This window comes from Stegodyphus dumicola, chromosome 9, assembly GCF_044657685.1.
Source record: "Stegodyphus dumicola isolate Sdum_Otavi_A_Nest chromosome 9, ASM4465768v1".
Classification (NCBI taxonomy): Eukaryota; Metazoa; Arthropoda; class Arachnida; order Araneae; family Eresidae; genus Stegodyphus; species Stegodyphus dumicola.
Window position 1 is genome coordinate 191,397,139 of NC_140776.1, and position 20,688 is coordinate 191,417,826.

The 20,688-nt window shown below is 32.8% G+C and overlaps 1 long non-coding RNA gene across 2 annotated transcripts in view; it reads right to left on the reverse strand.

The window, feature by feature from the left end:
- Positions 1-20,688, reverse strand: part of LOC146995601 (uncharacterized) — a 214,508-nt gene that overhangs the window by 124,044 nt on the left and 69,776 nt on the right. Inside the window, exon 1 of one of the 2 annotated variants that reach the window (XR_015043184.1) lies at positions 13,375-13,497. The exons of the other annotated variant lie outside the window; for it this stretch is intronic. This is a non-coding gene — a long non-coding RNA (uncharacterized LOC146995601). Of the gene's footprint in view, positions 1-13,374; positions 13,498-20,688 lie in introns of those variants that run through there. 2 annotated transcript variants of the gene reach the window in all.

The window sequence follows — 20,688 nt, forward strand, 5'->3', positions numbered from 1 at the left end:
CTTTTCATATCATCCTCATAATCAGATTCAGTGAAGTGATTGCTGCATATTCGAGCACTCTTTGTGTTAATAATATCCGCTCTTCGACACCTATGCAACCATTCTTTCGTTAATTGAATATTTTTGTACGGAAATCTATGAAATACCACGCTAGTTTCTTTCGTATTATGATACGTATTGCTACAGGTAGCAACGGCACACGATACCATTTTTTCAATGGTTTCTCATTACAAGAACTTTCTAAATACAAAATCCCTTTAAAAGTATCATCAGTTATAACTTTCAAGTAAAAAAAAAAAAAAAAAAAAAAAAAAAAAAAACATTTCTTTCTCTGAAACTAACAGGGCTAAAGAAAGAGAATCCAAGAACTAAAGATTCAATCTTTCGCACTGATGCTCTGGTCAGTCGACGACGGGACGAACCCAGTGACGTCACATAACATCCGGTATGCTCCCCAAGAGGGGTTCGTGTCGGCATCGTTCTTCTCAAAGGGATGACCCAGCCCTTCTCTTTCTTTAGCCCTGAGTTGAGATAGCCTTGTAAAAATAATAGAGAAGTGATGAGTTGAACTTGGTACCAAAAAGTTCAAGAACAGATCCTTAGATGCATTTGCTGGATGCGTAGTTCCGATCCACTATTCATTCATTGGACACCAAATTTTAACCATTTGCATATTTGATCAAAACATTTATGCATACGAAATTTCAAAGCAATCGAATGATTCCTTCTTGGTGCGTCAATTTTTTGTTATACAGTATATTTGGATGTCGATGGCTTCATGAAACTTAACAAACTTCTCTAAAGACTCAGCTCATAGCTATACAAGCATAGATAACGATATTGTCATTGAACAACACAATTCCTGAAAAGAGAGTGTTTTAGAGGACTTACCTTAAATTATTATGTTATGATGCATATTACTTCTTTAATGTCAGTTCTAATATGTATTTTGTTTGCCCGTATAGCTTTGGGTAGAATTTTATGTAACATTTTCTTGCAAGGAAAGCTGCTTTTATTAGTAAAGTTTGGGTTACATTTTTTAGTTTCACATTTTTGCGTGGCCCACCAGCGGCCGAGCGGTAAAGTCGCTGAATACTGGTAGTTCGGTCCGAGGTTCGAACCCCGTGAACGGGCTGGCTGCATGGGCTTTTTTGTGGTTTTCCCCATGTGTAACGTGTATACGAGCCAGTTTCCCTTAGAAAGTCCCCCACGAAGGCATCCCTCCCCTTAGGCAGATATCCCTAGTGTGCTTTGCCATAATTAAATACGCCACATTTTTGCGTATTAGACAATTTTGTAGATTGGATTTAAATATACAGTTTTCGGTTTTCATCCAGTTTTTATGATTTACATAGTTCAAATATAAATTTTTTTAATAATTGCTGGTATTGATGATTACTTAAAATTAAATTCCTTGAATAATGTTTCCTTGAAATACATTTAACTGTCGTGGATTTGTAAACAAACCCAGCATTTATTTCACAAAATGCGTTACAGTCGCACGATGCAAGAAGCTGAAAAACATGCTGTCATTTCTGTAAATATGCCAATTTTTTAAATTCAGATATGGCTTCCAGTGCTTTAACAATTTTGAATAGTTCCATGAAGCCTGTAAAATTTAAACTGTGAGTGGGTTTTGGTTGGTTGGTTTGGTTTATTAGATTATAGCAAAGCACTCGAGGGCTATCTGCCTTAAGGGAGGGATGCCTTTAGTTAACACAAAGTTTGGAACGGCTCATAGATGTAACAATTTAAATGGCGACAAGTAAAATGCCAAGACGAGGAATCAAATCTTATTAACGTTGTCTCTGCGAGGCAGAAACACGCTCTAACTTCCAATCCGAAAAAAAACCTCAGCTTAAATACTCTTTACCAGATTTGCGTTCTAGTAGGAAAACGAAAGGGTTATGGGAATTCAGGTGTTTAAAATAATTTTAAAAACAGCTTTTTCGCAGTAACCAAAAAATGTGTGTGTGCGTGTATTGAGAATACGGCAAAGCACACTAGGGCTATCTGCCTAAGGGGAGGGATGCCTTCGTGGAGGAATTTCTAAGGGAAACTGGCTCGTATACACGTTGCACATGGGGAAAACCACAAAAACGCCCATGCAGCCAGCCCGTTTGCAGGATTCGAACCTCGGACCGAACTACCAGTGTTCAGCGACGGAGTGAGTTTAGGAGTATTTAATAATGGAGTTGCTTTTGTATGCTAAGTTTTGTACAGGAGTGTTACTATTAGCTGTTTGTGAATATGTGATTGTGTTGTGATTGGCCTTGTGGATTATTGCTTCTTGGTTTTGGGAATTTTATATAACCTGGATGAAAATTTTTGCAATTGACGCAGTCTGTGTTTTCTATGAATCCTGTTTTGTGGGCAGGAGTTAGTTGCGTGATCCGAAGTGCATTTTACGTAACGAGGAAACTGTCTTCTGATGAGTGATGCCATTTCTGGCAATTGTGGCATTGTGGAATAAGATTTTTATTAACATATTTTTAAATTTTTACTATGGATAGTGACATATGTTGTTCAACATTAGGTTGGAGGGCGGAATTTTGATTTGATGAGATCCTAAGCTGTTTGAGATATGAGGCCCTTTATGAGGGATACGAGTCTTTTATATATATATATATATATATGAGATATGCGACATTTTTTCGGAACGGGGCCAAGAATGTGCGTGTGTGGGCTAAGCTATAACTTGTTCAGCTTATACATAAATTCCACTCTGATTAGGTGTGAAAAAATTTGACTTTCGAATAGCGGTATTGGTTGCATGGCTATGTTACATGTCATCTGAACAACTTTGTGAACTTAGTAACCGTATTCCGTTAAAATATCTCATTTCCATATCTATGGGCAATCCTATGATGACTGCTTTTACTGAGTGTTGGTGTTTTGCATTAATGGTGTAAAGTTCTACATTATTATCCCGGAGAAATTGTGTTAAAAATTCTGTGACCTTTGGGTGTATTGTGTAAAATTTTGAGAAATTCTCCATTTATTTTACCAAAAAATTTTTGCTTTTGATTGGTTTGCAAGTTATTTTAGGTCTGGATTACATTTAATGTTGCCCGGCAGCTTTACCATGACTGGAGGGGGCCCACCAGCGGCCGAGCGGTAAAGACGCTGAACAATGGTAGTTCGGTCCGAGGTTTGACTCCCGCAAACTGGCTGGCTGCATGGGCGTTTTCGTGGTTTCCCCCACGTGTAACGTGTATACGAGCCAGTTTCCCTTAGAAAGTCCTCCACGAAGGTCATCCCTCCCTTTAGGCAGATAGCCCTCGTGTGCTTTGCCATAATTGAATAACCCATACCATCACTGGTGGAATAGCTTTTGGTTGTGGTGATGTGGGTAAATTTTGACTTGAAGTACTTGGTTGATTTACAGTGTTAACTGCAGACTGGGTATTATTAGTATTGTTTTCGGGGTCTAGAGGACTAAATTTATTTTTCGTGGCAATGAAATTTGATGCATCTCTAAGACTTACATTTTTTAAAATCTGTTTTTCAAACCTAAGTTGGCTTGCCATCTTTGTGGTTAGAATTAGCATCGGAATTATCCGTGTTTAAAATTATTCAAGTTTCCATATTGTTTCCATACTGTTTAAAATTAGCAAGGCTATCTAGGGGGTGGTTAGCACACTGAGATATAAAAAATGCACACTTACCCCAGAGCCGTTCCTAGGCCATTGGCTGCCCGCGTATTTTCCTAAGATTGCTGCCCCCAAATTAAAAAAAAAAATATTCTCAGTGATTAATAAAATTTTTATTTCACACTAAGCACTTAGATAAGACAGATTGTATAAAACGTAGTTACGTATGACAAGTACTTACAATGAATTTAAAATATTTAGACGTAGTATCGTCCGGCCGCCCCTAATTTTGGCCGCCATATATGGATATACCTTTACTAAAGCGTTAGCCAACGGAAAAAAGAACAAAAAACAAGTTCTTTTGTAGAGTCATTAGGTTAATTGGAAGCAGAAAAGATGAAAAATATGCAACCGCCTTCGCCGGGAATCGAACCACGGACCTCTGGAATACCGGCCCAGTGTGCTGAACCACTACACCACGAAGGCACGCTAGGGAAGTGGGAAAAATACCTTATACTTTTATTTCGTAACAGATTTGTCTCTCTCTGAGTTCTTTTTAAGTAAAAGACGACAGCGAGAGCAAAATTGATCCTTTAGAACAGGGTTTCTTAAACTTTTTTCATTCGCGCTCCTTTTTATCGCCGAGATTTTTTTGTGACCCCCAGAACCCCATAATATTTACAAAAATTTGTTAGAACCTCCATAAGTATTCTGCAAATCCGACACACGCGTGAGTAAAACTGTCAATTCTTTCACTTGTACTGTAATATACTATTGCAGTTTTAGGTCATTAACTTTAATTTCTAATTTTAAGACATAGAACAATGTGAAACTTTTAAATAAGTAACCGATGAAATGACAGCGTCACGTGCAAAGCAAGGAAAATGAACGTTTATACTATAAAACGAATTCGTCGAAACGTTTTCGTTTTTTTCTTTGTCTGTATTGTCTTATCTTTGCCTGTTTTCAGATACATTTTGTAAAAATATTTGGTAATTGTAAAATTATCATAATAAGTTAAAGAATATAAAAACTGCTAAAATTTTTGGCGACGCCTTGCTGCAGGTCCCGCAACTCCCTTGGGAGTCGCGACCCACAGTTTAAGAAACCCTGCTTTAAGTATGGGTGTCTAAATTGTGACTGTTTGAAGGCCGCATTGGAAAAAAAATAAATAAATAAATAAATAAATAAATAAATAAATAAAAAATAAAAATAAAAAAAATAATACGGGGCACACTTACAATATTTTTTAACAAATTTAAATAAAAATTAGCTCTATGTTGTTTTATTAAAATAAATTATCTTCTTTTTAATTAATTTTTAATTTCATTAATTTTCTTTATTTGAATTAGATATATATAGGTACATATTTATTATTAATTTGTAAAAGTTTCGTTTCATTTAGTTTGGGCCCACCAGCGGCCGAGCAGTAAAATCGCTGAACACTGGTAGTTCGGTCCGAGGTTCGAATCCCGCAAACCGGCTGGCTGCATGGGCGTTTTCGTGGTTTTCTCCATATGGTAACGTGTATAGAGCCAGTTTTCCTTAGAAAGTTCTCCACGAAGCATCCCTCCCCTTAGGCAGATAGCCCTAGTGTGCTTTGCCGTATTCTCAGTACACCAGTTCATTTAGTTTGGATTTCATAAAAATGAAAAAAATTCAAATGAATGAGACGGGCGAATTTGCTTTTGTTGAACAAGCAAATCGATATCGGGTTCAATAAACGAGGTTGCAATTCTTAATGAATTTTCAAGATGTTTGTCAGTGATCTTTTTCTTATTTTGTTTTTTGGATGCTTCATTCTTGAAAATAATTGTTCACAAATATACGTACTGCCAAAAGCTGAAGACATTAATAAAGCATGATTGTGAAAATTAGGATATTTATCGCGGGGTAGGTAATCTTTATAAAACTCCAGTAAAGAAACATTTTTCAAATTTTTCTTTCAGTTGAATGTCATTTTGCAGTTAATACATCATGACATACTAAGATGTTTTTATTTAAATTTTTATTTTCAAATAAATGCCAACGAATCAATTATACATGAATCAAATTCAAATATTTATTTTTTAAATAAAAGTGTGTAAATGTAAATACTTTCATAATTTGCGTTTGGGCTGCACTTTAGTCACCCATGCTTTAAAGTAGGAGTCTTCAAGCCGTGGCCCGCTGAAGGTATTTTAGTGGCCTCACATTTGAAGAAAAATTGAAAAATTTTTAAGAAATTTGTTTCAAGAAAAATTGCCTTATCAGCTTTTTGTCGTAAAAAATAACTTATTCTTGATATTTAAAACATTTTATTGACATACCCGTTATTATTTGGGATAAAATTTTCTGAAAATGACGAATTTTTCAAACATTTCTCTTTATCTTATGTAATATGTGTTTCACCTGAACTTCAATTAGAATTTATAGATTTACAGTGTGACTCTGCAGTAAAATGCAAGTTTCTTGAAAATCCTACATTAATTTTTATTCGAAATACGTGACGGAAGACAAGTATCCAGGAATTCATAAACATGCAGTCTTCGTGTATTCTATCTTTGGCATTGCCTACATATGTGAACAGCTTTTTAGTAAAATGAAAATTCAAAAATCAAAAACAAGAACACGGCTGACAGAGAGACATTTGAAGGAAACTTTTAAGAATTGCAACAACACAGATTAAACCGGATATTGAAGCTTTAATCAAGTAAAAACAATGTCAAATTTCACATTGAAACCAAAGTAACTACCATCTCCCGCCAGTAATACAAGTTTTTTTTTAAATTTTTACTTTTTATTGTAAATGCATTTTGAAATATCGTTCTGTACAGTCATCTTTATACTTTTTTCTTTCATAGTTAAAAAAAGTTGCAAAACATTTTAATTCGAATTCCAACTTTTGGATTGATTTTTTGGAACCAATGTATACATATACAAATCTGTAACACTATCTCTTCGCTTAGAATTAGTTGTACACTCTTGTAAAAGAAACCTCCCTTTTTACTTCCTTGTACGAAGTAAAAAGAAAGTATTGTAATCACGAAAAGTTTCAGCCAGCATATTTCAACGAAAATATCCATTTTGACCGCTATCGAATGCAATTTAACGATGTTTTTGCGTGATATCCTACAGATATCACGCAAAAAGGATAGAATAAAAGAGTAAGGATAGAATAAAAGACTCGTTTCATCCAAAAAAATTATAAAACTGCTTTAAAATGAATTCTGAAGAGAATTTTTCGTGGCGTCTGTACGAACGTATGTACGTACGTGCGTACGTATCTCGCATAACTCAAAAAGGAGTAGCCTCAGAACATTGAAATTTTATATGTAGGACAGCTATAACATGTAGATGTGCATCTCGTATTTTGGTTGCAATCGGCCGCACCAAACGCATATAAATATATTTATATATATATATATATCCACTCTGTTACCCGGCTCAGTGATCTCAGTTTCTTTACTCTTATATGTTTGTAAATTGTACATTTTTTGCTTTAAAAATGATTGAATTATGTTGTTTTTATCTTCCGGTTAAGGTTTTTATTCCTTTAGTAAATCTGTATGCAATATTTTTAGAATTATCAACAATTTTAAAATTGTTTAAGTGCCGCTAAGCCTTTTTTTTATGGTCGCCATTGATTGTTTACATTTGAAACAGCAGACTAGTGGATTTGTTGCCAATCTAGAGAAACTTAGCTTCGCAACAACAAAGATAACGCCTTCATTTATTATTGCCAATTAAATCATGCTTAATCCTTTCTGGAATTTTTTCGAGGAAATAAAGTGTTTAAGATTTACTTAGTAATTTTTAATATAGATATTTTGAGTTTTTATGTATTTTTGCCTTCTCGCGAAGTGATTAATTGAATGAGAAATACTCAATCGTCTGTGAAAAACTGTTTCTTTTTTGTTTTATTTGCTTAATTTCTTTTATACACCATTCTAGCTTTATTATAGTATTTGAATAGAACATGTGGCAACGATTAGATAATTCTATTCTTTAAATGATATAAATTTTGTGCATTATGAGTTATAATATGAACGAAATATAATACTGTTAAGTGAATCTAGCGCCAGAGTGTTGCTATGGTAAAGAAATACTAGAGTGAATTTTAAAGAATACATCTAGTATTCTATTGTGGTTTATACGCTGTCGGCGAAGTAGATTTAATTCAATCCAATAAGTTTAAATGAAATGCAAGAAAAATGCGTATAATTTAGTATTCCGTACAAAGAAGTCATGTGGTTTACACATCAGATTTTTTATATAAAATTTTCCGACTACAAGATTTTTTTGACTGACACGTGGCCCGCGGATCTTTGTGAATTTATTGATGTGGCTGTTGGATGTGAAAGGTTGAAGGTTCCTACTTTAGAGCGTGAGATCATTAACAGACGCAGATATCTTAGTAATAACAACTACGAATAAAATTCTGTTGACACTGCATTTTTCGCTAGGCGCCAAAACAGAAAAATAGACGTTGTTCGTGGACTTTGCAGCTGCTTTTTAAAACACTCCAACTGAAGCGAATTTTTTTGAGTCATGAATTTCATTCCATCTGCCTTTTTCGTTTCCGATGTTTTCATAGTAGCTAAGGGTTGCCATATTCTAACTAATTAGAGAAAAAAAGAGTACCATTTAAAACTGTGGTAGCTACTTTGAAAATGGCTAAGTTTCTTGCAGATACAAAGCATATTGATCGGAAATCGTACCTAATAAAGCTATGCAAAAACGTACATTGTATCGAACACTGTACGTGCATTTGCCATACCAGCCCACAATGCAAATTTCGAGAGACTATTTTCCCTAATGGTCTTTAATAATCGGATAAAAGTAACAAATTTGCAGTGGTGACAGTTGAAGCAATTTTGATTTGTTATTTTAATTTTAAAATGACTTGTGCCCAGTTTTATAATTATGTGAAAGAAGAACAGGATATAATTAAGGAAGTAAAAATCAACATAAAGGCATAAAAAAGATTAGTCTTACATCTTTTCTATTATTCGTTTTTTAGATTTTTACTCAAACTTTATTGATTTTTTTTATTATATATAATAATATATAATAAAAAAATAGTATAATAACTATTTAAATGTAGCATATAAACTTCCCGTGTCAATGCTTAAAAATCACGCCAATCTTATTCATAGTTAAATTTTAACGTAGGAAGTCCCAACAGCTGTCGAGCGGTAACGTCGCTGAACACCGGAAGTTCGGTCCGGGGTTTGAGTCCCGGCGAAAGGGCTGACTGCATGGGTGTTTTCGTAGTTTTCGACATGTCTAACGTGTACGAGCCAATTTCACTTCGGAAGCCCTCCACGAAGGCATCCCTTCTCCCTTGCGTGCTTTGCATTAATTTAACAAAACAAAAACATTAACTTTGGTAAGCTCCCGCCCTGACGGGTAAGTGGGTAGTGACTTTGACTGCCGTACCGAAGGCCCTGGGTTCGAATCCCGGAGAAAGCATGGATGTAAATTGTATGTCCCTTCATAGGAGGCAATGATGGCCACTCGTTAGGTGCCTCCACGTTTTCAGGCCTTAGTAGTGGCCAACGCCTATAATCGGCTAGTGCCCGCCATATACATACATATATATATATAAAAATCGAAAAGCTTTTAGAGGTTATAGTGCGGTCAAAGGGACCTTTTTTTTTCAATTACATACATTTTGTGTTGGTTGTGCTGCGTGCGATTATTATCGGCCAGGAGGGTTGCAGCACACTCGTATATTACATTATATTACACATGCACATTTCGAAAGCATTTGGGGTAATGTTCTTTTGGTCTAAAAATATTTAAAAACAGCATATCTTTAGAATTTCCGATAGACAGTCTCGCGCGCGGGAGATAATTTTTTTTTCTTTTTTTTTCCGTTATTGTTTCTACTTCTCGTTTTGAAATCATTGAGTTTATTAATCAAAAATTCGTTAAAAGTGTTCCAAAAGGCACTGGATCGAGCTTCCAGGTGTTCATATTTGGGTGGAGGACCACGTTATTCAAATTTGTTGACTTGTTTTTTCACAACGCGAGAAACATACATACATACATTCATGCGGATTCTTCATTATTTAATTTCTTTAAGTATAATACAGGGCGGTAGTATCTGGTGACAACAATTTAAAAAGTTATACGCCCTTTATAATGAAACGACGTAAAATGTCGTCTCGAGACTAACAGCCCTTCTAGGTTAAGGCTTCTTTGGACTTCTTTCTTTTTTTAGAAAAACTAAAAACTTTCTAAACTTCAGACGGCTTAAGCTAGTTTTTATTAAAATTTACGACTACCAGGATTAAGTGCTAAAATGTGCTTCAGTTTATAATCTTTTTTGAAACTGTTTATGTATATATTTTTAAGCAATAAATTCTTAAGCATCAATAAATATTGATTTCTATTCTTTCAAAGAGCTTAGGTTGTTAATTCATATATCTTACGTCTTTCCGAAAGGCATTTTTCCGAATGAAAGGTGAATCAACGAAAAATTACGTTTCCAGACTAATAGCCCTTTTCGGCCAAGAAAAGTCGGTGTCGTGTACAAATACAGAGGCAAAGACAACATGCATCAAGCAATTTTCTCCAGAAAGAATTTTCTGCAGTTTTTAATTAAGGTTAAATTTTTCTAAACTAAGAATTGCATCTCTGTCTTGAGTTAGCTGTTTCAGTAAACAAGTAACGAAGTAAAATATGATGCTTTAAAAAGTTCCAGTTGCTTTGAAAACGAGAAACGCATAGGTTAAATGGAACCATAATAGAAAATATTGGCCCGTAATGGGAAAATAAGAAATAAATAACTAAAAAAGTACAAATAATTTTTAGCCCAGAAGGGCTATTAATTTCGTTTTGGCATTTTGCGTCGATTCACTATAAACGGCGAATCACTTTTCAAATTGTTGCCATCCAATATTATCGCCCTGTGTCTAATAAAGAAATTAAAGAGTTTAAATAATGACGAATCTGCATTAATGTAAGTATGTTTCTCGCACTGTCATAAAACATTGGTACCTAGAGCCATCCAGTTTTGAATAACGTAATCCTCCACCGAATATGAAGAGCATTTGGAAGCTCTAATTTGGAATTTGTTTTATTATTGATTTCGTATTTTGTAACACTTTAACGAATTTTTAACGAACTAAACGATTTCAAAGCGAGCGATGGCAAAAAAAAAAAAAAAAAAAAAAAAATCATTCAGCGCGCGAGACTGTGTATCGGAAATTCTATGGATAGGCTCATTTTAAAATTATTCTGCGATATTGCTGTTGAATAGGATTTTATGGTTTCAGTGCAAAGAACATGAAATTTAATAAATAAATGTAACACACAGAAAACGTTAGAAAAAAAGTCCTTTTTGGCATAATGTAAAATCTGAAATCTCACCAATGGCACATCCTACCGATGACCACTGAATACCGGCAGTTCGAATAAAATTAGAAATTGTTCGAACTAGTTGGCTACATGGGTATTTCTCATGATTTCTCACGTGTTTTGCAACATGAATATGAGCTAGTTTCCCGCGAAAGTCCTCCACGAAGACTACCCATCCCTCAGGCTGATACCCTTATAGTGCTGTGAGTATCCAAGTAACATGACATATTTTTTTTAACCCAAAGGGACAGTGGGCCAGATGCCCATATTCGAGTAGAGACGTACGTTATTCAAAATTGGATGGCTCTAGGCACCGTTGTTTTATCACAATGCGAGAAACATACATACCTTTATGCAAATTCTTGATTATTTAATTTCAATATAATACCGGGCTTTAATATCAGATTGCAACAATTTCAAGTGATTCGCCGTTATTAGTTAATCTACGCAAAATGCCAAAACGAAATTAATAGTCCACCTGAGCTAACGCTCCTTTGGGCTTAAAAATTTATTGATACGTGTATCGTTAAGTTATATCGATGCTCACAGTATCGTTAAGTTATATCGATGCCCCAGGAACGGGAAAAATGGGCAGTGACCTCGCCGGTATTAGAAATCCGGACCTTCCGAATACACGCCGAACATGCTTCCAGCTACACCACGAAGGTATGCTCAGAGCAGGGAAAAAAATATCTCACATGCTTTTAAATACTTTAATTTATTAATTAATAACAGAAGGGAAATAATTACTAACAGAATGGAGAAACGACTGTCAAATAACAACAATCGTTTTTCCGAATGGCAGCTGACTCGAATGAAAAGTGAAACAACTCAAAATCGTGTTTCGATACTAAAAGCCCTTTTGTAACCATTTAGTAAGGTTACAGTTTTTGCATTATTGTTTTACATTAGCATGTTTTCAGGGCTTAATTTCTAAAATTAGAAGAGCCGGAGCCCTAATTTAGACCCTCAGGAAAGAGGAACAAGAAGAAATAAATAAATAAAATCATTAATCATTAAAATAATTAATGATTAAAGTGATTAATAATTAAAAAAATATATTAAAATTTATTTCTTTAGTGATTTTAAATATAATTTAATCTAATAAATATATTATATATTAGATTATTCGTCCAAAGGAGGCTTCTCCCTGAGGGACTATTGTTTTCGTTTTGCGATTTTGCGTCGAATCACTCTGAATGCCCGTTTCACTTTTCAAACTGTTGCTACCTAATATTATTGCCCTATATTATATTTGAAGAAGTTAAATAATTAAGAATCTGTATAAATGTATGTATGTTTTTCGCATTGTGATAAAACAACGGTACCTAAAGCCATACAATTTTGAATGACGTAATCCTACTGCGAATATGGGCATGTGAAAGGCCAAATTTGAAATTTGTTTCGTTATCATTTTGTAAAACTTTAACGAATTTTTGATTAACAAACTCTACGATTTCAAAGCGAGCCATGGCAACATTGTACAGAAAAAACATTTTTATCTCCAGCGCGTGAGACTGCGTATCGGAAATACTAAAGATATGCTCAATTTAAAATTATTTTGCGGTATTCATCTTGAACTGAATTTTATGATTTAAGTGCAAAGAACATGATAATAAATAATTAAAGGTAACACACAAAATGTTAAAAATATGCCCCTTCGCATGTAATTTAAAATCTGAAACTTTTCAGATTTTCTTTTTTGTCTTTTTTTAAAATTTATCTCAAATTTTAATAAATCTAATAAGTAAATTTTAATATAATTTTATTGCTAAAATAAAATTTTCGAGATCAAATATCTACTGAAATTGTTCATTTCCATAAAAGAAGTCAAATAATTTTCAGAAACGTATGAACCCTTCGTAAATGCGAACAGTCTTTTCGTGTTTAGAATTTTATGCAAGATATATTACTGATCATATTTATATTAAATTAGTTAAATTCCATTTCTGTTTTGAAGGGCAATTTTTTCTCAGCGTTTATAGTGTTATCATGATACCAATCATGATTATTACGATAGCAAAATAGTTATGGACAAACGTGATCACATTAAAGTGCGCTTGCAGTATATTTTTTACATCATTTATTATATATTCGTTACAATCACACATTCCCCTCCCAAATAGCTAATTAAATCATTTCCTTTGCCTAAAACTGAAGTTCAGTTTACTTGGTTCTATCTAAGTCATAATAAAGAATGTAACAAAGAATAAACACTTTTGTGTTACTTATCTGAAAATCTACGTGAAAACAAACGTGTGGGCTTTAGCCCCAATATAAACCTTAATGTAAATTCGTTGGTAAATAATTGAACTAAACGAGTGTTCGAACTGGCGAAATGTATTTAGCGAACAGGCAGAACGTTTATATGTTAAAAAGGTATCTGATAAAATAAGTTTATAATAAACAAATAAAATCTTGAACTTAGGCTTACTGTTACTGGAATAGGTACTTAGGCATACAGCTATATGGAGCTATTACCTACATTTGGGGTAGTTTGTAAGGGCATTGGCGGTAATATAAAAAATAAGTGCTTAGCGTCACACAAAAATTACGAACTTTTTATGGGTAAAACAAGAAATGTGTGCGAGAAAACAGCAGATACGAGAGCTCCTCGCGCCATCTATTGAGTAAATAAATAAAAAAAAGTTATTTAGTCGATCCTGAGAACATAGAGCAGGTGCGAATAGTTTTCAGCCCCAGTTTGTTCTGTTTATAAAAGTATCTGTTAGTTATTCGAAAACGCAGGTGTTTATTTTAGAAACCGAAAAAACACCTGCATTAATTCAAATTGTTCGAAAAATGCTAACAAAAGACAAGTCCATCCAATAAAATTTACTGCTATTCTTAACTAAATTTCTGATTGGCTGGAAAGGATGAATTTTCATCTTTTCCAGCCAATCAGAAAATTTATTGGATATTTGCGAGTGACTTTGGAAACGCAGAAAGAACTACCGCTCATTCTTAGTTCGAGATTTATCACGACTAAGGCGACTCAAATTTATCTGATTATCTACCGTTATATTTATCTTATCTTTAAACTTTTTTGCTTTACTTAACTTTTTTTATATTATATTTAACTTACTTTTTATATTATATTTAACTTACTTTTTATATTATATTTAACTTTTTATATTATATTTAACTTTATCTGTATTTATATTATATTAACTTTTCATCTATACGTGTGTTCTATTTTCGTAAATTTGTACATATATATCATAAAAGTTTGAATTATTCAACATGAGCGCACCTAGGAAGAGCTCCAGGTAAGGGAATTTTTATCTATATACTTATTAATATTGTTATACTATTTATTTAGTTTTATTCTGTTTTTTTCATCGTTGCTAGTTTTCCCGGGTGCATATTTTCGAATTTCCGGGGAACGTAAGAAAATTTAAGGGAAAATGCATGCGCAAAAGCGCTAAATCTAGCAAACACGCTCATTTAACAGCGCGCCAAATCTCGTAAACCTGCTGATTCAAAGCCCCCTGAAGGCGGCTTTGGTTGATTTCAAATTGCATAAGTTGTAGGCGGCTTTGGTTGATTTCAAATTGCGTAAGTTGTAAGTCACCATTGAAATACTGGTTTAATTTTTTAATTCCTTTTTTTGATAGCGCTATGGATTTAACAGTTTGAACAAACAGCAAACGCGCCCATTTAAAATAGCGTGCCAAACTAGCGAATTCAAATTAAACTCTAATAAAGTTCTTAAATAATAAGGTTCGCATACAATAAAGGCCTATTAGAGATATAGTTGAAATGTTTTAGTCCAAATTTAGTTGGATAAAAGATCGTAAAGAACTTGATATGGAACAATGTTAAAATTTTAAATACGTAACAGACGAAATGACAGCGTCGCTTGCAAAGCTGTGGCCTTGGCTACTAATGTTCAAAACTAAATTATGATTAACAGCATGAATTATAAACAAATAGCTAAGTTTATTGCTTTTTATTTTCCAGCTACTGAAATGCGACGCTACTAGAATACCAACGTTTGGAAACCAAAACCTAGCAATCATGAATCAGAACTAGTTGCCATTCAGCATAAAGAAATTTAAATATAAATATGAACTACTAATTGCCAATCAGCATAAAAGAAATATAAATATGAATATTAAAAAAATATTAAAGTTAATTTTATAAAATTTAAACACATGAACAAATGTATGAAATAAAAAATAATTATTTCTCATGCAATAACTGGGCCACTACAAAGCAAGTAAGATGAACGTTTTTATTATAAAAAGAATTCCTCGAAACGTTTTCCTTTTTTCTTTGCCTGTATTGTCTTATCGGGGAAGTGCAGAATCATAATGGAATAAAATTTTTCATGAAAGTCTTTAAAAAACCATAAAATCAATTATCGATACAGATATGACTGTATAAGTTTAGGTTAGGCCACTGGTTCTCAAACTGTGGTGCAATATAATATTTTTAGTGCTACAATTTTTACAGAAAAAAATTAAATGAATATAAAATTGCCCCCTTTTAACGTTTTGTTTTAATCTTTATTATTCAGAAACGTATATTTTTCAAGTTTTTGACTTTGGCAGCTCTAGCTTTAATGTTGAAATGATGACTTTTCCAAGAAAACTGGTTAAATTTTTTTAAATCTTGTGATATCTAAAATGTCAAAAAGGCAGAAATTACATATTTTTTTGTGTCTTGTCAATAATGGCCTTGTGACTCAGGTGTCTTCTTTGTTTTGTACAACTATATTATTTGCTTGATAGATGCGTTATTACTCACTATTTACTACTATTGTTATATATTATATACACTCGTAGTATACTTATTTATATTTTATTGTAATGTAAAAGTTTCACTTACAAATATAAATAAATAACATAAATTTAAAGGGTTTTATTCTTTGATTATATACACACCATTTAGGATGTATTGATTTTTAATGGCAATGCTTTTATGGTGGTACATATATTTTTGTTTCTTCATATTTATGTAGTACACAATTTGAAAAGTTTGAGAATCCCTGGTTTAGGCTATTTGATTATGGTAAAAGCATCTTAGGTTTGTCTGCCTAAGTTGGGGTACTTTAGTGGAGGATTTTCTAGTAGAAACTGGATCGTATTCACATTATACATGGTGAAAACTATGAAAAACCCATACCTCAGCTACGATTTCATATTTTTTATTTTATAATTTCTACATGCCATCTTAGTAGGTTTAACCCTCTCAGCGTTACAGACGGATTGTTTCGTATTGAAAGATGGCTTTCCAAATCGTCGGACACGAATTATTTTGCCAGCTTTTGATGAATCCAAAAGCATTTCAAACGATTTTTTCTGCCTTACATTTTCAGCCTCAAAATCGACGATGAAATATTCTGTACTGTCGTTCCCTCCGACCTCCTGTCATGCTTAATTGGTAGTGGGGAATCCTTAGAGGAAGACATTACAATGGGAGGATCATAAATAAAAACATCAAATCCAGCTGTACCATCTGCCGACCTAAGGGCGATTTTCGTGCTGAAACTGGAAAATACTGGAAAGCCTTCAACACAAAACTTTCTGTATGTGAAAAATTTACGAAACAAAATTTCTTCTGCAAAAGTAAATTTAATTTGCACGGAACCCATGAATAACTTTTAAAGAATTCAGCATCACCTAATTTACAAATAATTTTTTACCATAGAATAAATACTTAAATAGGTATCTTACAATGACTGTAAAAACAGAGAAATTTTATATAATTTTTGGTTTAGCTGTGCGCATTGATAAAAGTACTGCTTTTTTTAAAATTATTATAACAGTTCACAAAAAGAGTTACTTCAATATATATTTTGAACAATTGTTCTGAAATAAAAATGAGATTTTTGAAAGAGTTCAAATCTTGTAATTCCATTTCAAACTAATGTGCCATTTATATGTTTGTATCGAAATTCATTTAGTTGTGTGAATGTGAAGTATGGACATTTTATTATTAAAATATGAAGACAAGGTGCGTTTCCTTAAAGAAAAATTTGCTTTACTCTTCTGATTTCTCATCTAAAACAAACTAATTGAGAACCTTCTTTGGCATGATATGAAAATCATTCGCAAATGATATCATATTTGATTTAAATTGCTTTTTGGTGTTGATAAAATAAAGTACTGAAAGTACATGAAATCGTATGATGCATTTTTTACCCTAAGCAAAATACTTTCGTTTTACTGAATGTGTTATCGAAAAAAAAAAAAAGGTCTGAACGATATTTGATTATGAATACTTTACTGTTATGAATATGTGTTTATTTCTAAATTTCGACACGGTTGGGACATACAATTCTGGATGCAAAAAATTTCGAAAAAGGAAATAAGAATTTCCGATTATTTGTCTATATCAAGATTTGAAATGACACAATTAGATGCTCAGATAAAGATAGACAACTTTAACTTTCATGGAGGACTTTGGATAATAAAACAATTTATTTACGACTAAGGTTAATTAAAACAAAGGAGGGTTGTCTCTGTATGGGAAGAGATGCCTTCTTGGAAGAGTTTTTGAAGAAAACTGGCTCGTATTCATGTTACAAGTGGGAAAACTCAATTCCAGATCAAACTACTAGTGTTCAGTGATGTTACTCCTCTGCCGCTAGTGGATGTTATTTATGACTAAGGACTGATGAGCTATGTTAAATTAGGTACTGATTACCATTTATTTAAAAATTCATTAGTTAATACTTATGATTGTGGTTTTACTAAAAAGACCAATATATGCATGTATTTCTTGAAATCAGTTTTCATATCTTATTAACATTTTATGTGCAGTTTTTATGGCGTCCTTCCTTCTTGTCCACTCAAATAATTTCACAGCCTAAGAACAAAATAGAACTATTTAAAATTTAATATCTATGCTTCGTTTGAAATATTTCTCTTTGGTTTGGTTTACTTGAAAAAGTGTTCGAAGGCTATTTTCCAAAAGAGGGATGTCTTCATGCAGAACTGTGTAATAGAAAATGGCTTCTATATACATGTTACACAATAGAAAAATCATGAAAACATCCATGCAGCCAGCCCGTTATCTGGGATTCAAACCGAAATACCAGTGTTCAGCAATTTTGCTGCTTGGCTGTTGGTGGACGTATCCTCTTTTGAGATAATTATCATAATATTGTTAAGGATTTGGTATTTAAATAGCTAATGTTAGTTGAATTATGAATTAAATTGTTTTATTCCCTGTGCAGTGCAGCACGTGACGAATATTAAATTAAAGCTAAGCCGAAAAATTAAAAATACAAGAGCACGTGCATTTAACATTTAATAAATAAATATTTCTTTTTGATTCCGAGAAGTTCCAAAAAATTCTCGCACGCGATTTGAAATCTTATAAAAGGAGGAAAATCTCTCAGTTCGTGTGATTTTAGTTAGTTTGTTTAGTAAACTGCTCTTGTTGACTGTAGCGAATTCACGGATTAGCTTTCTTTAGCTGTTTTGAATTAAGTTCTCTTGAATGTTTGAGTAACAATCAATGCTTACTCTTGTGATTTACATTTCCAGTGATGTTAATCTCGTAATTAATACTCTTGGCTCTGTGCCTAAGAGCAGTAAAGCTTCAACTGAGGACTTTCTAAGCGGAACTGGCTCATATTCCCGTAATTAATACAAATGTGGTAATATTATTCTTGTCACTGTCAATGATACCCAACGTACGATTTGGTATTAACTTTCGGAGCAAAAGTACATTGAGAAAGAAATCAATTTGGGGAGAAATAAAAAAGGGCTAATTTTTCGAATATGGTAACAGGTAGTTTGGTAACATTTTGATAAGACAATAAAGGTTACTAGCTAGGACTTCAGCAGTGTACATGGATAAAGTCAAGAGTGTGCGCAATGCCATTTTTTTGCAATTATAGGATGTTTTTTTAAGTGAAAATAGGTCGACGTGTACATGGATACCGTGTATGTGCAATTCTTAAAAACGCGGCAAGCAGTTTGCGATTCTGCACTTTCTCCCAATTTCACACCTAATCTTCATCATGATTAAGCACTTTTGCTCCATAAAAGTTCTAGCGTAAGCGTAATTCGGCTAGCAGATTGTTGGGAAAAAATATTGAGTAAAAAAAAAAAAAAAAACATGGCTTTACTTCATGAAAACAAAATGTCATCAAACAAAAACTAGCAGGTTGCTGTAGCAGGGTTGGTCACCAAATTTTTGCCAAAAAATCGCCAAGTTACCATAATTCAAAGATTAACCATAAAAAATAATTGATGAAATAAGTATTATAAAAAAACAAAATTCTTTTATATCTGGGTCATTTGTTACCATTTACTTTGTGTTTTAATATATTTTCATATTTTATTTCAATATTCCTTTATAGAGTAACAAAAAGACATACTATTCACTAAATTAATATGCAATTATCGTTAATTAAAGTGCATTTTGGTAGTAGATTCATGATAGTTGTAATGTACACATGCTTCAAAAACATTCCAGGACTAAAAAATTTTTTCAGTGAAACAGAACAGTGAAAAAATTGGTTAGTCGTGCAATTTTTTTGAAGCATGTGTACATTACAATATTCTGGGCAGAACCATGGTTTCTAATTTATAATAAATAGATAAATAAAAATAAAGTAGGCTTCCGCAAACAACAGTTTTTGACTCATTTTATTACAAGTGTATGAAGAAAATTTCTTTTCGTTCTGCAAAAGAAATAAATATGTCATTGAATAATATGTTTTTCGGTGTGCTATTAGAATGAGAAATCCATACTCGTCTGATGCAAATTAACTGATATATATTTTTAACCAAAATTTTTCAGAAGAGATTTCAAATATTACTTTCAAGCACTAACTACACAGAAGTTGCATTTTTAAGTTTTTAAATGCAATTTTAGATCGTTTCAGCATCTTTTATAAGTGCTAAGAACAGTCTTATTTCTCTAAATTTTCTTTAGCAAGGTAAGGAACAACACATTCAGTGGCATTTTATCGCACAATCACTTTGCAAGCACTTATTTCACACGTCTCTCATGCATTCAAAAACGGAATAGTCCATAATTGAAAGCCTAATCTTATTCATTTAATTTCTTACATTAAAATCATAACCGCGTGTACTCTTTTTAAGATGTTCCCGGATAAACAGCCATTATTCTAAAAGAGAAATGATAAAATCATTTGAGATATAAATTTTCCTTATCAAAACAAACTATTTATTTTGCCAAAATATAATCGAAAATAATTTTAGAGCTATGAAATAAATTCAAGAAGATGACTAAATATTTTAAAATTCATTCAGTTGTATAAGAAAGTAAATAATGGCAGCACAACATTATACAGTCAAAAGTCATTAATCCGGACTCGTCGGGACTTCGGCGTTTCCGGATTATCGATTTTTCCGGATTATAGATCATCAGTTTAAATCTCGTAAGATGGCATGCAGAAATTCTAAAATTAAAAATATGAAACCGCAATTTATGAAATAAAGAACAATTATGATCTCAAGGGTATAAAAATTTACCAAAAAAAAAAAAGCTTAATATTTATTTGTTTACTTTATTAAACATTTCTTTCAATGTAAGTTGTTTAAGTTGCTTCATTTCATGTGATAATACTTTCTATTTAATTCTATTAAACAGACATAGTTTCTTGTTTAGTTACAAAGTTCCGCTGTTCAAGCCCTATAATTGCTGTGTCGAGAATACCGACTAATTTGTCAATCGAAATTTTTTCGTTTTCACTAACCTCTCTGTCACATTCTTCATGTCTTTATCCATTTTTTGCAGCAATTCCACTTTTTGTTTGTTG